At 35.3% G+C, this 14,438-nt stretch overlaps 1 long non-coding RNA gene across 1 annotated transcript in view; it reads left to right on the forward strand.

Annotated features, from left to right (window-relative positions):
- The window catches only part of LOC138321910 (uncharacterized), a 45,823-nt gene extending 36,769 nt beyond the window's left edge, over nucleotides 1-9,054 (forward strand). Inside the window, exons 3-4 of the long non-coding RNA XR_011208362.1 lie at nucleotides 2,089-3,174; nucleotides 6,321-9,054. This is a non-coding gene — a long non-coding RNA (uncharacterized lncRNA). The remainder of the gene's footprint in view (nucleotides 1-2,088; nucleotides 3,175-6,320) is intronic.
- The last annotated feature ends 5,384 nt before the right edge of the window (nucleotides 9,055-14,438 follow it).

Here is a 14,438-nt window from a genome sequence, read left to right on the forward strand (position 1 = left end):
ATAAAAAAAACCATTGTGAAACAACTTGAAATTATCTTTTGATTTTACTATTATTCAATAGAGGCAGCAGTTACAATTTTAAACACGTGCGCAACACACAGAATTCATGTACTGTTAAAGTTCTTGTTTCTGTACTTTATGTATGTTTAGATAAAGATGTACCTGCAGATAATACTTTACAATTACTAATAACACTATGAAATGAAGTCATAAACAATATGATTTGATCATATCATTGTACTTATTCTACTGTACATTTGACTTAAATATAATGATTTTTGGCAGTACTGCTGAAATTTATTTTGAGCTCTTACTTGTATCCGTAAAATTAAAACCTATGCATTGTACGAATTGTAATTCTCAAAATGTTGGTAACTTCTTGATTTATCAGTATGAAAATCACCGCACATATAAGCGACACTGACTTATTTATGTTATTTAAGTTATATGTGCCGTATTCTTCATATTCACGAATCATGATGAGCTTTTAATGCGCTGTTCATTACCAAATTACAACCTTTGGAGAATTACAGTACTTTCAATACAAAGATTGTAATTTCACACGTACAAATAAGAGCTGAAAATGATTTCTTTACTGCCAAAATTATTATATTTACATCAATAGTGAAGTGAAATGAGTACATACGGCCAGACCATGAAGCAAAATTGTGGTCTACAACTTCCTTATACATTGTTCAGTGTTATTATTTATGGTAAAGTGATGTCTGTAAATTTGTTTCCATCTAAACATACTTCAGACATAAAAACAACAATTTTACAGTACGTAATTTTTGTGTTGTAACTAACGTTTATAAGGCATCTGAAGCCATTTGAATGATTTTCACAGCTTAATTCACCAAACCTTATGGTTTTCAATAGATTTACTAAGAAAAAAATAGCATGTCGAAATTAGGTATAAGTCCCATATTACACACAATAGTTATATAACTACTAACAACTGACAGTAGTCTTATGTCATCCATAGTACCAAAACAAGAATTCCGCGGAAGTGGATATGTCGCCTGCAAAGCATCACTAAAAAATTACAGTTGAAAATATTGTTAATAGTTAGGTGAAGTTATCAAGTCTCGTAACTCTTCGAAATATTGCTGAATTTTGACTAGTATCAAAACACTCCGAGATCTCATTAATATAAAACAATATACCAAAGTTTGTTGAAATCGGACAATAAATACTAAAGTTATCGAGCGGAAACCATAGATTTATCTGTTTTGTCCTGTAACTCTTTCAAATACTGACGAATTTTGATCAGTATCGAACCTATCTAAGATCTCATTGATATAAAACAATATACCAAATTTGGTTGAAATCGGACATTAAATACTAAAGGTATCGAGCGTAAACCATGGATTTATCTGTTTTGACAATTATAAAGCCTCGTAACTCTTGCAAATATAAACGGATGTTGACCATTATCAAACTCATTCGAGATCTCATTGATATAAAACAATGAATAAAATTTGGTGAAATCAGACAATAAATATTTAAGTTATCGAGCGGAAACCATGAACATATATTTTGGACGATTTTAAGTCCCGTGACTCTTTCAAATATTGACGGATATTAAATATTATCGACCTCATCCGAGATCACATTAATATAAAACAATATACCAAATTATGTTGGAATCGGACAATAAGTACTAAAGTTATCGCACGGAAACCATATCCCGGACGCCGACGTCGACATAGTGATACCTAAGTGTCGCCCCTGCGTTGCAGGCGAAACAATGACCATCAGCTATCAGACCATCATATCCTGCAACTGGCCAGCAGACTTATTTGCCTTAGTCATGGGGTCTATAAAGTCGCGATTTTTTAGTGAATCTTGTCCCTTCTCTTACATAATATATGTTAGATGTTAGATGTATGTTTCATTGTAACTCTGGTTATAAACTGCATTTCACCATACGACAATGTCAAGGTCACAAAACACATTCCTTATTAGTATAAATAAAGATATATATTTCAATTAAACATTAATGTTGTAGAATAAAAAATCAACCCAGGCCTGATTACGCATGTTGTTTCAACTTAAATTGAATATAACCCTATCACAACTTCACAGGTGTTGTTTGATATTAAATTGAATATCACCCGACCGTAACGAAGATCTGCCGATGTGGGTCAGTGGATAAGTATTGTTAATTCTTTGTATCAGAAACGCTACAAAGTTGGTAGATATATGTGCTATAGATCAAGTCGTTTGCTCAGCCACAATACCTCTCTTATCCGTCCCATCGATATTGTCCTTATCAATATTCATAAATACTTCGTCCCACATATTGTTCTTTTTCATGCACACAGTCTAAGCTAAATTTGATAATTTATGATAACTTAATCAAAAAATTGGCACGTTAAACTTTTAATGTATTTGTGTATGTAAGAGTTTCTTAAGTCACTCCCCCATAGAATGAAGCCTGGTTAAGAATAAGGGTTTTGGCTGCTATTTACTTGATTATGCACGTGTAGATAATAATAGAATATTGCCATTTTACAATGAACTTCGGTAATTTGTTGACATTTACAAGAGATATTTAAACATTTAGAAGAACACACGTTATTCTGACCGGTAAATCACTTAACCATGCTATAAGTACAATTGTGTTTTATTTAACCCACTTAAGCGTCAATAACGGATTGATAAGCGGGGTGTATTGGCTGCCCCATGCGAACTGTTGTTAATCTTCATGGCTATTGTAGGATTAACTCATTGTACAGGTATCCAGACATAACTATATGTCACTTTACGCAGTCTCGCCTCTAATCAGTGAATGAGAGGTCACGTGACTTACCGGGTATGGAAAACGGTGACCCCATGTGACCTCGTAATATTATCTGATAGATAATACACCTGCATGTCATATAATGTACTTTACAACAGTAACTAAATTGCTAATAGCTGCTATGCTCTTTTGTGTCTCATGCCGTTACCAGGGCGGCGCGCGCATTCACAAAATCAACTTCCGTTTATAGGAGATTAAGCAGACGAATGTTAATAGGATTAAAAAACTAAAGTAAATCTTTAATTTGTTTAAATATTTGCAGTAGCGGATTGGATATATTGGAATCCAGTTGATAAATTTACTTTGTGAGAAAAGTCGTGGCCACCTATAGCGAGTTGATAATGGTATAACAGCAGGTGTCGAATCAGGTAGGAACACTCACTTTACATATGATTATATAATGTAATTATTTACAGACATTATGACATTATATGTACAAAGTGTAATATTGTCTTTAAATTGTGTGATATTTCACATTTATATTGTAGTATTTTTTTCATAAATTTCATAAATGTAGTTTGTACTTGCTTGCTAAATGCAATGCAAAATCAATGATATGCATAAAAAGTGTAATATTATAAATGTATACAATGTAATATTTATGTTGATTTGATACATTTTCTGTATAAAAGGTTGTGTTTTAAAAGTACATAGTGAATCATTGTAAAATCTAACATAATTTTATTCCAAACTTTGAATTGCCTCGTCAACTTTATCATATAAGATGTGTTAGCACCTGGTACCCAAACAATGAAAATCATAAAGTAAGGTAATAAACCTATATTCTATGTCTGTTTTTAGTGATCAGTGATGATTTATGATAATGCCTAGTAAATAGATCATCTTACAGGCGTTTTCACTCAATCATTATAAAAAATCGTCGTAAATATTCATACACAGATCGGCCACAACATAGTTACTGATATACTGTTGTAGTATTTCATGCACTATTTTACTGAACAAACATCAACCAAGATATAATGTACATAACTAAACTGAAAATGGAGGAAAATTATTGGATTACATCAAAGAGTTTGTCACTGTGTGACCCATCCATTGTATTATGTCTGTGCCACAAAACATATGTTGTCCAGATAGCTAATCAAAAATACAAATTCCCTTGTAATTAGAGTTTGGAAAAATGTGTTGCATCGATCGATGAAATTATGAAACAGTAAGAATCGTATATGGATGTTGGTAGAAGCTAGGTGTTCAGTTTGGAATAGCCGGTGGCCCTTGACATCCTGTAGACACTGCCTTTGATTTTAAGTGTTTATGTAATGTATTTTTGTACAAAGTGATAAATAGCTGGCAATATAACATAAAGGTTTAACTTTCCCTTAGTAACCCATCCCTCATCTCTCCCACAAACAAACCTCTGGATGAAGGCTTTGGTATCTAGGTGTGATATTTTAATGGTTTTTGTTTCGCTGGAAACTCTTTTCTCCGCCAATAAATACAACCTATCAAGCCTTAAAATTACCATTAATTGAATGTAAAACAAAGCAAAATCCTAAATGCAGGATTCAAATATAAGAATGAGAAGTGACGGTACTCGCAGTATGTTAGGAGTTCGCCTGTCGTATTACGAATGTCTGTTTTAGGTATACATACTAGACTGTACAGTAACCCTCTAAACCTGATATATGTAGTCCCCGTATACACCTAGTTAATCTGCCGATAATCATTCAAATCAATTACAACTGTATACATTACAGATAATTCCAGTCCGATAAATAATCAATGTGGACAATCACAGACCACCTACCGGTGTTGACAGGACAATAAGCGAAGTAGATACATAACTCGGTGATGCGTTCAGATAGATCTATGATTAAATAACAAATTGTATTATATAAAATACTGATAATCTCACTAAACATAACACTGTGTAGATCTGGTTATAAATCTGGTTATCAAACAGCAGTTAACAATGGGAAGTTTTAACACATGTCAATGCAATAGTTTGACGTCTTAAAACGAGTCGGATACGATGACAATGTACCACTATTGCGTTAATGGTCGTGAAGATACTATCGGTATTGTTAGGTATTGACTGTAAGGTAGGATTGGATTTCTTTGTATAATCCTGCTTTCTCAATCCTTGAACACCGACTACACTCAGTGACAATCTTCTAGTATTTTTTTTTTAAATGTAACGTTTTATAATAGGCATTTAACGATTAAATATCACTCTCTATAATAGAATAACTATTAAATGTCCCATGCCCTTTATATTTAGATAAGACAGTAAAACTATTGATGGAGGAACACCACTCTCTGTCAACAGAGAATTGTAAATCAGTTGGTTTTTTCCTGTTAAATGGTTGGATTAAAGAAACAAAACATTCATTGCTGAGGTAAAGTACATATTGATATTGGACCACAGATGAAATCTAAACGACTTCCTACTGACAGGGTTTGAGAAATAGTGTTGAAACATTTGGCAAGTTTACTGAAACTGGTCTTTGAGTCTATTGAGTTCCACCTACCAGTTGCTATACGGGATCAGGGTGACATGTCTAGGGGTCGTGCCAACTTTATAGTTTGGCAGAGGTGTGAAGAATATTTGAGATATCTATAGTGTTAATTTGATTAAACCAGTTGATAGAGGTATGTGGTCCCCCATACGGCAACATCCCGAAAATGTTTATCTATATAGGAAAGGCAAGCCGGGGTCGATGCAACGGTAAGCAAGCGTTTGCAATCAACTAACCCAAAATATCAAAGTAACTAACCCAAAACATCAACGCAACTAACCCAAAATATCAAAGCAACTGATCAAAAACAAAAAAAGTATTTAATGAAATACAGACACACATAACAAGAACGTCGTACATCTAACCAACAAATTCTAACATAACATTTCAGAAACAAATGTTGTTATGTAAGTTATGCAAATGCCATTCGATCGCGAATTCATGCATCTATGAAGTTTACATTTGTGTTTCATGTGTAGTACACATACAAGCCAATTGTAGACACAAAAAGGATGGGCGTCAGAAACGTACTTTCTATCCATATTGCACGATCGTGAAAGACGACAAAATCTTGGATCTTATTTTTTTCTCTTCTTTCTAACTGATATTCTTTTCCCTAACCTAACGTCTTCCTTGACACCGTCTCAATTTTGGCCTGTAGTTAAGTGATCGGCCCTGTAAAGAAAGCTAAAGTTTCTGTCCCGTGGTCGAGGCCCACCATAATCTATAAAAGTGGTAGTTTCTGCTTCTGCTAAGCGTAAAGGGAGTGGGACGACTAGTTTGTCTATTGTCAATATAATGTGACTGGGTAGGATGTGTTGGCCCTGGCTGTAAATATGACTTTAGTATAATCATTTCCACCGTACACTAGCCTCTTTACGAAAGTATTTAGATAGCAAGTCACACTTTCACCGCTCTGTCAGATTTCGGTCATGATCTATCTAACATTAGGCCTAGTCGATATTTTCCTATCTTCGTGATCACATGTTATTTTTTATGTTTATTTCATTTAAAATTTGTGTTTTTATTTTCAGACCATTAAAACACCACAAAACCATGGCTGCCGCGTTTGCTAAGTCGGCCACCACCATCCCGCCCCTTCCCATCACACCACAGATCCAGAGGACTCTCCCGAGTGGCAGGACCACGGATGCGGAACTCGCTGTCCCAAAAAAAAGCTCTCCCGCAAATATTGTATACAATGCCCGTCCTAACACCACCAACTACCCTCCACAAAACCATGGCTTACAGAAACTGACCTTCCCCCGGATACCCGCCATTGTCAATAGACTGAGTCGGGAAACCCACTCCAGCAGTGGAAAACGCTGGAGGTGGTACAGAAGTGATGACTACGTCGACTTTCGGAACTATACCTGGCGAAACCTTCCACTGTACACGGACTATAAAGCACATTTGTGGACGGGGGTTGGTACTGTGAGAAAAAGTTTTCCAAAATAAACAAGAATGGTGATTTATAAAGCTGGTATTCTTAACTGACAAGTGTCTATACAGTTGCCAGGTGTCAATAGAGTTGACAGGTGCCTATACAGTTGACAGGTGTCTACACAGCTGTGAGTGTCGAGTAGTGACGCTAGTGCATATGGGATGCATGGGATAAGAAAATGTGTCAATGTTTCATTACATTTCTTATGTGTTTACTTTCTTTATGACACAAAACGGACTGCCATTTTACCTATGACTGGTAAATACACAAGAAACTGTAGAAGCAAATAGTGAACTTTATATATATATCCCTATGTAATTTCCAAAGAACATATAAGAGTCTCGGAGACGCTTCAATCTGATTATGTTTTGTTGTTATGTGACTTTATTATGTGGTACTCTGATGTTGATATACATATTTATAAGGATAAATGGCTGTAACTAGAGAAAGTAGATTACAACGAAAAAATCAATCTATAAAATGGAATAATTTGTTCAGTTTTGACCTGCAAAGATAATGTAAATCTATAATAACGGAAGGAGATGGGGAAAAAAATTTGAAATAATATTTCATTTTTAATGAAATATCCCTCTACCTTAATACACTAGGTGGGGGAGCAGGAAAGTTCCTCCAAAGAAACAGAAAGTGCACAGCATTGTAATTTAAATTGACAAGCAAATCACGCATGAGAATAGATTGACGATGATGTGATTGTAATTGACGTCGACGACTACATCGTTTTCATTTTTCTCCTTCTGATTTAATATTTTCCTGATATAAGATAATGAGAGAAAGTTAATCTATTTGTGAGTGAAGTGATGGCGAAGGAATATAAGCTTGTGTGTGTTTTGTTGTTTGTCGAGTTATGGTTGACACGCCCGTAATTTCATATTAATTATAGAGTTTAGATAAGTTTGAATCAAGACATTAAACTCATAATGCCTACAATGAATGTTTGCCAAATATTTATTCGCGACCATACACGATTGTTCTAATACAAAGCTAGATATTAAACAAACCATTGTGAATTATAGAATTAATTTTATTCCTCGTGCGATGTGTATAAAGTACATATGCAGTGTTATAATACCAACTAAATTATTATATCTGGCAGTGTTTTGGTTCTCTGTACAAACTAATTGAATGTTGCTACAGATGCTTAACTGAAAACATGCATATATTGTCAGGCAAATATTTCAATATTTCGGCTGGTACTGGTAACTAAAAATCGTCTTTATAGCCAAGCCTTTATAGGCAATGTGTTATGCGTTTTGACAATTTTGGTTCTCAAGAAAGTTATGTTGTTAACCTAGTGGGAGTTATACACATGAATTCGTTATACGCTTGTATTCTTTATGCATTTCTTGTATAGATGGGGAAAAAAACTTCTTACATTACCGTCATAGCTATTTCCCTATTTTAACATTAGTTTATATAAGTCTGTATGTCGGGTATAAGTGTAACTATATTGTGTATGCGGTGTTAGTAGGCGAGGCTTTTTTATAAATCTGTTTATGTGTATACAGCACTGTAACCTCAGATGTTGAAGTATAATGATAAACAAGGGAAGAAAAGTTGAAGGACAACCTACAGTGTATTTACAAAATTTGATTATCTATGATGATAAGCAATAAAAATGGGGCAAATCAATTTCCAATTGCTCGATGAAATTGATGAAAAATTATATTAGACATTATTTAAAAGTTTAGGTTTTACTTTTTTAGAGTTTTTGTCGATATACATAGTTAAAAACTTAATTATCTTTGAAAGATGCTTGTGAAACCTGAGAATACGCAGGTTTTGGGTTTTATTAGTTAAACGTCCTATTAACAGCCATGGTCATGTAAGGACGTTTGTTGGTGGAGGAAAGCCGGAGTAACTGGAGAAAAACCACCGACCAACTGAGAATACGCAATGATGTAACAATTAAGTATAAAGTCTGACTGTTGTTGCTGAAGCAGAATTTAGTTAAGTAAGATAATCTAAGATCTATAAACAAACTGTTGATGGACTGAATTGGTCACAGTATTGTTACTTTCCAAACCATTTCTCTTTCGCGTGCGATCTACGTTCGTGTGAAATTTTGTAGCAGCAAAAGACAGATGGTTTATCGTATGTGTTGTGTTATAAAATCATTACCATAGTAGTATTAAGGCTAGCCTGATTATAAAGTTGTTTATTCTATAAACAATATCACTATAGGGTCAGGCCAAAGCATATTTTAATATATCTGTATGTGTATATTTTGTGCTATTTATAGATATGGGTTTTATCCATACTTAAGGCTGTAATTTTCTGCTTTTTGATAAAAAAATATCAATTCACTGGTCTCCTGTTCTGTGTTGAAACTGTACACGTAAAAAAAGAAATCCATTTATAAGCGCATTGATCATCGTCTCTTTTACAAAGACATTATTGATAGAACAAAGGGCTCTCTTATCAAAAGAAAGAAGAGGATTGTTTACAATACCATTATATAATGTAATTACTTTTATAATTTAGAAAATCAATAAATATCACATTAGCAACACTTCCTAATTCATTCAATTTGACATTTTATATAAAATTTAATGGATTTTAACAAAGCATTACAATGTTCGATTATATAACATCGAATCCATCCCTCTTGTTGCTAACTGTCAATGTTTACTTAGCCTTTACTTTATTGGTCAAGCTCTGACGTCAACGGAACCAGAGACATATTTATCGTCATTTTGATTCAGCAGGTGTGTTCAATTTAAAGAGATATAAATTCGTATGTTATTAGACTAAAAATGGGACAAATTTCCATATTAAAACATTATCTAATCTTTGTACTACTTTTATCAGCGTCAGAACAATAGAAGTTACCTAAGTCTACAATACTAACAACATATGCATAGCATTCAGCATGAAAGGAATGAGACGATTGGTTTCCTTTTGCTTTTTGTAATAGTTTCTGTTCCTGGTAAAAGCTAATCATAAAAGCATTTGGGCGACTGGTTAGTATTTTTGTAATTAGGCCTTATGGATGAAAATGCCTATGGTCTTCTTCTTTTATTATTATTATTCTACGTCCAAAGTTGTACATAAAAAATCTCCTTAATAATAAGTGATATGCCAATAGACGTGTCACCATAGTGTATGGCATGAGTTGAAGGTGTGACAGCGGTATTTTTATGTTGGTCAAAAATCCAGTAACGGCTCGACGAATTCCTTTCATTTTTTTGGAAATGTTGTGTAGAATTAAAATGGAACACCTTGCGTGACACTTTTCTGTAAAACGTCAACCTCTGGTTTAAAATAAGTGTCAAAGTTCAAAAGTGCAATTATTCGAAAAACATCATTAACAAATCTTCTTCTCAAGTTCTGGAAGACCTACAGACCTGTTATTGAGCATGTAGCATGCTGGGATAACTGGCTACCAAGTTTGTTCATATGAATGACCTTGACGTACAATTAAATTCACAGCGGCAAAAAACTAAAATCATGAAACTACTTCATTTTATCTAATATTACAAGAATATTTTTAAACCTGTTTCGAGCACGTGTGCGAGTTAGTATTTTGTTATCAATCTTCGTCCGTGCATAGCTATATGGTATAGTACATGACTGACACCACAGGGACTTGTTACATCGTAAGCCTGGATCCCAGGGGCACATAGAAACAGGTGTTCCATGTAACGCTATTTCAAAACCTCATGTATGTATTACATTACCGTATAGCTCCTCTGTTTGATTAGAGTTGTTATTAAACGTATTGCCTGTTATAATGCACGAACACAGGTTAGTATTTGAATACTAATTGTTTCGAGCACGTGCGCGAGTTAGTATTTGGTTATCAGCATGAGTCCGTGTATAGAGCGTTATAGGGTATGAAACCACAGGGGTTTGTTACATCTTAGGCTGCATGGGGCCTGGATCACAGGAGCACATTCAATCAATATTGGAGAAACGGGGGTTTCGTGCATCGTAAGAGTAAGATTGACTCCTTTGTATATAATACGTATACAACGACACCATAATATTCGGAAAAATATATATATGTCCGTAGTAAAATTGACGGTAAACTAAAGAAAGCAAACAATACACAGTTTTTTAAGTTTATTTTTTCTTTTTAATGTATCATTATAATAAACCTATGAAAAGGCAGAAAGTACAAGCGATTTCTGAAATTCATTTTCATCAATAAAACCCATTCTGAAATAAAATCATGACAGGCACTTTGAATGCAAAGTTATTAAAATTTTGGTAGATATTTATACTTGTATTTTGTAAACGTCAACGGCATGGATGATTTCGAAAGAACGGTACGACGGAAGTTTTCAGGACTTCGTCGATATAACGTCGCGCCGTCATATTACTATCTACGACCACTAGAGGCGTTCCGTGGTCGTGTGAAATCCCTCCCTACACCATCACGCTACCACACCCCACCTGTCACATTCATTGTCGCACGAATCGACGTAGAGTTCTCTCCGTCGCCTCCAAACACGAATTCTGCCGTCACTATCACAGAGAAGAAGAAAGCGAGACTCGTCCGTGAACAGGACACGTCTCCATGGCCACATGAGCCATCGACGATAACGTCTGGTCCAAGTCAGACGATTTTTGACGTCGACGTGTTAGCATGTTTCCGTGGAAAGGTATGCGCGCGTTTAAACCACCACTACGTCGCAAACGGCGGCGGACGGTAGAAACGGAAATCCGTCTTCCATTGATGCCAATCGTTGTTCTGGCCGTTTGGGCAGCTGTTTAGAAGTGGTCAAGGAGATGGGTTACCCGTATATAGCGGTCATGTCGAGCCGACGTCACTCGTTGCCTCCAAGGACGCTGTCTACCGTTCAAGGAAGTCTTACAACAATGGACGGCACACGTGCAATTACACGCCGTGAAAATCAACCTGCCAGCATACCTCTAACTTCGTGACGCTGGTTGTCCGTAAGTACTGGCTTTGTTTCCCAAACTAACCTGCGTTTTCAAAATCTCAGCATGGAATACAGAGTTGCTATCAGCAAGGACTAGACACGTGTGGTAGATAGACCAAACGTGCATTAATACAGAATGCACGCGCGGAAAGGTACGTTTTCGACAACTGGCCGTCACGGCCCGGGGCCGATTTCAGTCATGCGAATCACTATTGGCTACATGGATCAGGCGCTCAAGGTTGTATATTAATAATCTATTCGGTTCGAACCAATTTTTTTTTATAAAAAATATTCGCTTAAAAGGTGTTGCGTTTTCATCGGCGCTCAGTATATAAAACAATTAATTAATCAACCTTCTCTTTGAATAAGCTACATTCATCAGTGAATCTCCAAGAATATTATATTATATTTTAACTCGTCCCGTAAGTCTACAAGAATATGATATTATATCTTAATTCGTCCCGTAAGTCTACAAGAATAAGATATTATATCTAAACTCGTCCCGAAAGTCTACAAGAATAAGATATTATATCTAAACTCGTCCCGAAAGTCTACAAGAATAAGATATTATATCTAAACTCGTCCCGTAAGTCTACAAGAATAAGATATTATATCTAAACTCGTCCCGTAAGTCTCAAGTCTACAAGAATAAGATATTATATCTAAACTCGTCCCGTAAGTCTACAAGAATAAGATATTATATCTAAACTCGTCCCGTAAGTCTACAAGAATAAGATATTATATCTAAACTCGTCCCGTAAGTCTACAAGAATAAGATATTATATCTTAACTCGTCCCGTAAGTCTACAAGAATAAGATATTATATCTTAACTCGTCCCGTAAGTCTGCAAGAATAAGATATTATATCTTAACTCGTCCCGTAAGTCTACAAGAATATGATATTATATCTTAACTCGTCCCGTAAGTCTACAAGAATATGATATATATATCTTAACTCGTCCCGTAAGTCTACAAGAATATGATATTATATCTTAACTCGTCCCGTAAGTCTACAAGAATAAGATATTATATCTTAACTCGTCCCGTAAGTCTACAAGAATAAGATATTATATCTTAACTCGTCCCGTAAGTCTACAAGAATAAGATATTATATCTTAACTCGTCCCGTAAGTCTACAAGAATTCAGTTGGTAGTAGAAAAAGGTTACACATAGTGCACACGGTATGAACTACGAGTGAGGACACGGAGTGCACGAGGTTTAGACTACAGGTAGACACGGAGTGCACAAGATTTAGACTATAGGTAGACACGGAGTGCACTACGTGTGAACACGGTGTCCACTACAGGTGGAGATCGTGTCCAGGTAATATGTCCACTACATTCAGACCACAGACAGACTAGATGATGTGTTGGGAGATATGAGAAAAGATATATTTATTCTGTAGTCTATATAGACTTTGACAGAAAGAAGTATTTATTGCGATCAGAAACATAATATTTTACACATGAAATTGCCGTTAATTACTGAAAATCATTCGTACTGTAATGTTTATTTGAATTGATACATATAAAGTAAAATGTATCAGTACATTATCATATTATTTAATTTATAAATGTGGACATTTAATAGTTATAATTGATATAAAAACAAATTAATTGCGTAGCAAATTAACTGCGTACAGGTCGTTACGGTAAACCACTGCTGGTTATGTCTCATCAATGGATAGTTCAACCCGCATTTTCCCCAGTAAAAACTGTTTTTCTTAGCTTGTGGTATATAGTTAAAGTTACTAAATCATTAGATTTACATATATTTCTTAGGGTTTTTAGACTTCCTTCAAACAATCTTATACCTGAAATTAGAAAGTTTTCAAAATTACAAGATTTTATTTGAAATATTGGCAATGTTTATCAACGTTAAAATATCGCCAAACACAACAAGAAACAACGGAAAGAACCGAGTGCATCTCTGAGTTCGAAAAGTCGCTGAAAATCTCATCCAGCTAATGGATATAGACTTATACGTTATCGGTTACATTGGCCTGATTAAGTGTTATAGCCGATACATTAGATGAAACGTAATGGGGGGGGGGGGGGGGGAGGGGGGCAAATGTCCTCAATATTTGGACCTCCCCTCCTCGCCCCGCACCCACAGGAGGAGATTAATTCTTTAATTCAACACACAACCTTATATACTTTATACACTTTTTTCATATATCGTTCAGTAGAATCCTTGTACATATTTATAGACATTGGCGTCCCTAAACGGAAATTAATGAATACGCAAAATACCAGGCGAGCGCCGAAGGTGCGATATTTTGGTGTTTGGGGGGGGGGGGGGGGGGGGGGTCCGAGAGTCTCATACGAGAAAAAAATATTACAATTAAGAATGGCTAAGATGAGTTTTACGATGCATTTTGATGAATTTGCGAGCGCCACAGACGCGAGAATTTGGTGTTTGAGGGTCCGGGGGTCTCCCTCGGGAAAATATGACGATTTAGAATGGCTGTGATGAGTTTAACGATGTATTTTAATGATTTTAAAGCGTTCTTAACATGATACTTTTTATCTAAAGTTACCTGCATTTAGAAATGATAATTGTGAGTGTCGTCATACCATTATGCAACCCAGCTCGATCTGAACATACCGGATTCACACCATCGGCACACTGTTGTGTAACTCAAAATAATAATTAATTGATTGTCTTGCTAAGACATTTAAACAAATTAATCTTTTAACAGGCATTTTTTGAAATAGTATAATCCCTTGATGGACATTTTTAGTCTAGTTCGTGTGTATTGAATTCTCATTATGAAAGATGCTCCACCGCTGACAAATGA

This window comes from Argopecten irradians, chromosome 4 (assembly GCF_041381155.1).
Source record: "Argopecten irradians isolate NY chromosome 4, Ai_NY, whole genome shotgun sequence".
In the NCBI taxonomy this organism is placed as follows: Eukaryota; Metazoa; Mollusca; class Bivalvia; order Pectinida; family Pectinidae; genus Argopecten; species Argopecten irradians.